Source organism: Apus apus, chromosome 4 (assembly GCF_020740795.1).
Source record: "Apus apus isolate bApuApu2 chromosome 4, bApuApu2.pri.cur, whole genome shotgun sequence".
NCBI classification, from domain to species: domain Eukaryota; kingdom Metazoa; phylum Chordata; class Aves; order Apodiformes; family Apodidae; genus Apus; species Apus apus.
This window is the reverse complement of record NC_067285.1, coordinates 104,286,597-104,294,425: the sequence shown is the minus strand read 5'-3', so window position 1 is coordinate 104,294,425 and position 7,829 is coordinate 104,286,597.

The following is a 7,829-nucleotide window of genomic DNA, read 5'->3' as shown; positions in this document are numbered from 1 at the left end:
GGATGCTTCCATATCAAGGAAGACTATTGCAGCTACACTCTTCTTTTCTGAAAGAAAGAGTTTTATGCCTCCTAATCTAACCTTGCTTTTGACAATGACTCACAGGAGAATTGTTCAAAGCTGTTTGACTTACACTAAAAAAAGTCTTAAAAAGAACTGAGCACACTTTAGATCTCATCTCTGCCTGCACACCTTCCACTTGGTGGAGGAAAATGCTGAATTGGTTGACATATTGAGTAAGAGAAAGTGCAGTCTATTTTCCATGTCAGCCACCCAGCAACCAGAACTAGTCCTGTGGACATATACTGAGCAACGTAGGCAGTAATTATCTCTTTCAGAAGGATCCAAGGAATACAAGTGCAACCCTGCTTTTCATTCTCTTTAAAAACCTTTGGTCGTCCTCATCTAGTGGGACCTATCTTCTCTCTCATTCTCTTCAACACCCACTTGGGAGGAGGAAACACAACCTATAGGTTTCTCTGCCAAGAATGCACAGCTGATTCCTTGTTTTATGGTCCACAGATGTAGAGACGCTATCTGTGGAATGTCACAATGCTGGGCAGAAATTTGGTCCTGTGCAAAGAGCAGCAAACTTATCCTGACCCTACAGAAGGTCTAACAATGATCCACAGAGAAAAGTATTTCAAAAAACTAGCTGGGGCATAACCTGTTTCTCTCATCAGAAACATCAGTCCTCTATTCATCAAAATAACGGCGTGAAGCTGCCGGATTCTGTTCCATCACTGATTAAGCATTGACAATCATAATTTGTGGAGGAAACACACATAAAAAGACATTTCCACATTTAAGAAGAGTATTTCTACCCCAAGTTGATTGCCTATTGACAAAATTACAAAATATGTCTGGATTTTACAAAACTAAGCCCATAATCTACTGAAGTGCAGAGGTGGAGTGCTGTGATAGATGAGTAATGGCAGCAAAAGCGTTCAAAGGAACAGGAATCTTCAGCAAGGCTTGATCCTGTATCTTGAAGAAGTTAAAGAAAAAATAACTCATTGCCTTTGCAGAGCTTTAATAAAGGGTCCTCTTCCTCTTACAGGCTGGTCAGACTCACCTCTGTGCCTGGAAAGATCATGGAGCAGATCCTCCTGGAAAGTCTGCTAAGGCACGTGGAAAATAAAGAGGTGACTGGTGACAGCCAGCATGGCTTCACTAAGGGCAAGTCATGCCTGACCAATCTGGTGGACTTCTACAACAAGGCTACAGAGATGGTGGATGGTGGCAGAGCAACCGACGTCATCTACCTAGATTTGTGCAAGTCATTTGACACTGTCCCACATGACATCCTGGTCTCCAAACTGACAAGGCATGGATTTGACAGATGGACCACTCAGTGGATAAGAGATTGGCTGGATGGCTGCACCCAGAGAGTTGTGGTCAATGGTTCAATGTCCAAATGGAGGCAGGTGACAAGTGGTGTCTCTTAGGGGTCAGTATTGGGACCTGTGCTGTTGAACATCTTTGTTGGAGATAATAGACAGTGGGATTGAGTGTATCCTCAGCAAATTTGCTGATGATATCAAGCTGTGTGGTGTGGTTGACACCCAAGAGAGAAGGGACGCCATCCAGAGGGACCTTGACAGGTTGGAGAAGTGAGCCAGTGCCAACCTCATGAAGTTCAACAAGGCCAAGTGCAAGGTCCTGCACGTGGGTTGGCACAACCCCAGGCACAAATACAGGCTGGGGGAAGAATGGCTGGAGAGCAGTCCTGAGGAGAGGGACTTGGGGGTGGTAGTAGATGAGAAGCTCGACATGAGCCACCAGTGTGTGCTGGAGTCCAGAGAGCCAGTTTTGTCCTGGGCTGCATCACAAAAAGTGTGGCCAGCAGGGCCAGGGAGGGGATTCTGCCCCTCTGCTCTAGTCAGACCCCACCTGGAGTACTGTATACAGTTCTGATGCCCTCAGCACAAGTAAGATATATAGACCTGTTGGACAGGGTCCAGAGAAGGGCCACCAAGATGATCAAAGGCTTGGAGCACCTCTGCTATGAAGACAGACTGAGAGAACTGGGGCTGCTCAGCCTAGAGAAGAGAAGGCTCTGGGGAGACCTTATAGCACCTTCCAGTACTTGAAAGGGGCTACAGGAAAGCTGGGGAGGGGCTTTTCATCAGAGAAGATAGTGATAGGACAAGGGGTAGTGGTTTTAAACTGAGAGAGGGGAGATTTAGGTTAGATATTAGGAAAACATTCTTCCCTGTAAGGGTGGTGAGGAACTGGAATCGGTTGCCCAGGGAGGTTCTTGATGCCCCAGCCCTGGAGGTTTTTAAGGCTAGGCTGCACAAGTCTTTGTGCAACCTGATCTAGTGGTAGGGTTCCCTGCTAATGGCAGGGGGGTTGGAACATGATGATTTTTAAGAACCCTTCCAACCTTAATGATTCTATGATTCTATGATTCTGGACCTATAGGAGAAAAGAAGTGATATTCCATCTTTGCATAACACCAGAATCTGGTGGTAAATAAATGAGGCATGGGAGCAGTGGGCCTTTCTGTCCAGCTGCCCTGTGGTCAAAGCAATGACTAAGGGGCCAGTTCCCAATGTGATGCACTGAAGTGCGATGCTGTGTGATGCTCTATGAACATGTCTCCAGGTTGACAGTGATGTGATATGATAGATCAACATGGGAACTTTATTTCATGACCATCTAGTACCTTTTATACTGGCTTGAAGTATTTCTTATTATTATTGAAGCTAGAATCTCTTTACCCAGAAGTTATTCCTCTGCTAAATTGCTGTCCGTGGAAGTTCCTTCTCCAGTTGCCCAGGTGAGGGACTATTACTGCTTGGTTGGCTGCTCTTATGGCAGCCAATATCAATGTCACCCATTTTCTTTTACTCTCATAATCACATTAATGCTTCCTAATCTCTTTATGAACCTTTCCAAAGCCTTAGCAGCAACACAATATGATGCCATGTCATCAAAGAAAGAAACAAACCATTGCAGTACAAACTGAAGGAACTTCCTATGCCAATCTGAAGAATAAATATTTTCTGAAAAAAGTGTCAATGTTTAATCAGAGGGAATGTTTCAGTGACTGAGACACCACGCACATCAGCTTTGCAAGCTCTGTGTCAGATGCAAATTGATGTTAAATATCTGGTGGCAAAGACCAAGAGGATGACAAGCTCCCTTATGCAGCAAGTTGAACTACCAGTAATTAGATGTCTGACACACACTTTAACAAGGCAACTTTGGCTGTGCTCAGCCAGCCCCTTGCTGATCACCCCTGCCTGCTGAACATCTGTAAGCAAACTGGCATATCTATTATTTTTACTGATGTTTGGAGTTTAGCAGTTAGCTACTCACTTAGTTTTATACTGGTTTTTTTGAGGGCATGAAGTTCATAAATACCTTGAGACACATTTTCCTATTGCAAGGGTAATTCTACCTCCAAAAGTTGACTGACTGAGGAAAAAGAGAATTCACAAAAACGTTTAACTGTATCATTAAGTCACTTCTTCACATAAGGACCCCTAGGAGACACCACTTTGTACCACTGTGCAGCTTTTTCCTGCTTTGTTGTTTTGGCCACTACAGGTACAGAAATTCCAAGAACTCTTTGAAAAGGAAAGATTATGCCATCTCTCTCTATTTATCAGGAGGTATTAGGACAATTCCAGGATCATCTAACTAACCAGAGAAGGAGAACCCATCCACTGCAAAACCTAGAACACCACAGGTATTTTTAGAAAAGAAAGCAATGTTTCGGGGGGGGGGGGGGGAATAAAAAGGTGTAATATTACTGAAATACCTAGCTTCTTAATAAAAATTGGCATTTCAGCTTGCCAAGAAATTACTTGAAATAATTTGGTCTCTCTTCATCTAATGAGGGAAATTATCAAAATAACAGCACTTACTTGTATTATACTTCAGTTACTTCACTTAGGCAGTTATATTTATACAGAAGGAAGATCCTAGAGAGAAGTAAATGCGGGTTATCTTTTCAAGGGGAAAATACAGGAATACCCTGGAAGAATGATGCAAGAACCAGTTGCCTCAACATCTAGCGAAATGCACTGCAACCACCAGCCCACCTTTCCCAGCACTGGAGAAGCAGCCCCAGGAGTTGCTGAACTGGGAGAGGTGCAGCTGCTGCTCGAGTTGTCTCAGGAGCTTTTTCACTTTCTCCACCTGCTGGCGATGCTGGAAAGCAGCAGAGCACCAAAACATCCTGGAATAAGACAATACCCCTCATGTGACTCTGCCCTCAAACCAAGGTACTTTCACAGACCATTAATGAATATCCTCTGCACTTTTTTACTGTTAAAATTAAAAACAGCCTTTATGATGTGACATCCCACTAAAACAATGAAAGAAACGGCAAAAATACCCAATCATCAAAGCTTTTAAAAAAACAAAATACTTTTTTCACTTTAAAGCATTCCCCCTATCTGCTTAGATTCCAAATATAAGAAATAATATGACTACTGGGCTAAAACTCCATGGAAGGGTCAATATTTGTGGTCACAGGCTTATCAGATCATTGCTAACAGAAGACGTGTTCACTATGGCATTTAAAATCTCTGAAAAAATCTCACAAAACATTAAATAAAATAGCAAAAAATTATTATGTCTATACTGTTCCACTATATAACAGAAATAAGGATAGCAATGGCTGTTCTGAATTGATTTTCTGATGATACAGCAAGCACCAGTGAAGATAACATGGTGCTGCAGAGTTAAAGCATTGTCCCTGGGAAGGCTGCACATTGAAAGCAAAAGTAAAAGCATGATGCACTGGCAAAAGACAAGCAGCTTGAAAACTCTGTTCTCTCAATATTTTGTACCTGAGAAAAGAGCAAACTATTTTCCCCTCCTCCCTCAGTTCCATGTTTATTCACTGGATTAAAAACTACTAACATAAAGCCTACAATGCAGAGCAAAAAGACTCCGTTTTCACAACTGCTGCATCTCTGTGTACACCCCACTCATAACCAATTAACAGTGAGGACAGTTCCTTACTGCTACTACAGTGAAGCAATTACCAAAGTATTCGAAATTCAGGGCAGACTTTCCAGGAGAAGATTGTTTTGATTATATAGAGTGTCTGGCTAGCTGTCAGACAAGATAACTGATTGGCAGCTTGAAAGAGGGTGTTTTTGCAGCGTGGCAGGTGCGCTCGGCTCCAGAAGCCAGCACCTGCCCCTTGAGCAGGAACTAACGCAGATGGATCCACTGATCTCTGGACAAAACTTCCACAAAGGAATTCAAAGCTACACTCACCCATTAAGAGCTGTTGAAGCCTGTTAAAATAAAACTGTAGAGGGAAGAGAGCAGCTGCTTTGCTAAGCAGATTTCACCTGGCATTACTGTAGTAGCACCCAGTTAGAAGTGGCTTAAAGCAGTTCTTACAGAAAGATGGAAAGTGAGCACTAAAGCAGGTATGTATTGTACCATATGACCATTCAGTTGTAATATTAATGAAAAGCATAAACTCAGTAGGTCCAAATAACAATGCTGACTAAAAACTACTCACAACATGCAAAGCTCAGTCATGAAACCATTACCACATATACACAGTGCCAACAGGCTTCTGTAAGAGGTAATGTGCCAGCACTACAGCAGATTGCACTACAGTGCAACACAACAGCAGAAAAGGTGATGGTGAAAAGTACTTCCTGTAGTAACACGTCGGCATTGTACTGTGGGGGAATTTTTGTATTAAATTATTCTTTCAATTGTATAAACAGAAGTTACCATCAATAACAAAACATAATGTCTGACTTCAGTTGATGCAAAATGTTTAGACACTTTAGTGGGGCACCTGTCTCAATATTTGTTTTAGCCGTTCCTTGGTAAGACTGTTGCAGATTTTATACTTAATCTCTTGTTGATTCTGAAATACTTGTCATTATGATGCCCTAAGCAGAGCTATTGACTGTTCACTCTTGTCTACTTCATACAGCTAAAGCTAGATTACAGCTCATAAAAACATGCTAAAATCACTGAAGATAGAGTTAATTATCACTTAAATCTTTGTATCTGAACAAACAAGCCTGAAACCCCCTAAGAAGCAGACTAATTTTACTACAAAGCATACCTAGAGACCTGTATTTTACCTGTCTTACAGACAAGCTGTTAAGACTTCATTGTGGTTTAACCCTAGCTGGCAACTAAGGCCCACGCAGCTGCTCCCCCACTCCCTCCTGGTGGGATGGTGGGATGATCCAAATTATACATACAGAGAAAATTTTCTGGGTTTAAAGTGTGCCAGCAAATAGACTGCTCTGAAGCTATATATAGATATTCCATAAGTAAAAATATTGTTTTATGATTATCTTTTTTTCCATTTCAGGGATCTGATGAAAAACTAAAATTCAGTCCTTCGCTAAGGTTTAAGGGAGAATGTAAGGACAGATTTCTGTTTGTTTTTAATTTAAATATTCCTACAGACTTAGCGAAACTGTAGCTCACCTACACGTGGAAATACAAACTCTCCAAATTCCAGCATTTCTGACTGCAACCTGACATGTAACTTCTCCATTATTTTAACTCATACAAGGTATCTATAACACCAAGTATTTTCCCTCTATAATACAGGCTTCAAATAAATCCAAATTAACTAATGGATAGTGATGCTAATAAAGTAAGGAGTAAAATTACAGTGTCACCTGAATGATTAAGACTTTATGCTTGTATGCCTTGTGGAGCAAGATCTTTTTTATCAAGAGCAAAGCTGATTCTTACTCTGTATAATACTTAACCCATTGCCAAAGATGAATATGATATTAATACCATTTTAAGACTGTAGAACACAGAAAAAGCAACAAGATACATAACTGAGATAAAGCAGAGCTATTTTACACATTCAGTAGTTACCGTCACATTTAGATGCAGAATTATATAAAGCTGGCACTTGGATACAAAAATGTTGTCTTGCCACTTCTCCAAGTAACAGTAAAGTTTCTGTAAGTACAGAAGATTTGCTGGCTGGCTTGCCACCTGCACGGATGCCAAACAGGAAGGAGATCAGCCATCACACATCTGAGACAGACCTGCATGCTGGTGAGCTCAGAAACAAAGTCTCTCCAAACAGGCAGTGTACTACAGTAACAGAGTATGCTACACTAGTTGTCATAGCATTGCACAAATAATATAAAAGGTAGTTTTAAAGTTAATTCACTACCTTGAGCATGTGTACACGAGTGACTTCAGTAAGCCAAGCAGGTACTTCGTTCCCTATTTATTGGAAAGAAAGAAAAAAAATCAAGAAAAACAAACAACCCAAAACAACCTTTTTCCAGCTTCTCAACCCTGACTACTTGCAAGCCAGTTTCAAGTCATAGATACCCTACCCCAAGCTGCAACACTAGGGTGTCCTGGTTTGAGCCAGAATTAAGCAAATTTTCCTTTTACTGATTTTTTTTTTCTTCAGTAAGCCTTTTTTTAACTAGTAACAGAGTGTTCCAACTAAGACTGCTAACAGTGGAATATTTTTCTAAGTGCTGGGACTCCAAGGTCACACCTTCACTCTGCCGGCTCAGACACTACGGGGAGATCTATGACCCCCCCTGTAGGAGGCCGAGTTAGACAGACAGCAAAATTGGCCAGAGATATTTCATTCCATATATCCAGGTGAGCTCAAAGGAAGGTCAGAGATCACAGAAGACAACTTCCTTCCTGCTTCTCCTTCCTTTCTCTTCCATCCATGGCCGGCATCCGGGGAGGACTCCGTCCATCCAGCACCATCAACCCCCAGGCTCGAGCTCTCCTGACCCTCATCACTCTCTGCTTTCTCCAGCAGCTCCGGGACTTTTCGGGACTGTTCGCAGCTCAGGAGATGCTGTGGGAGTTGCTGGGCAAGAGGC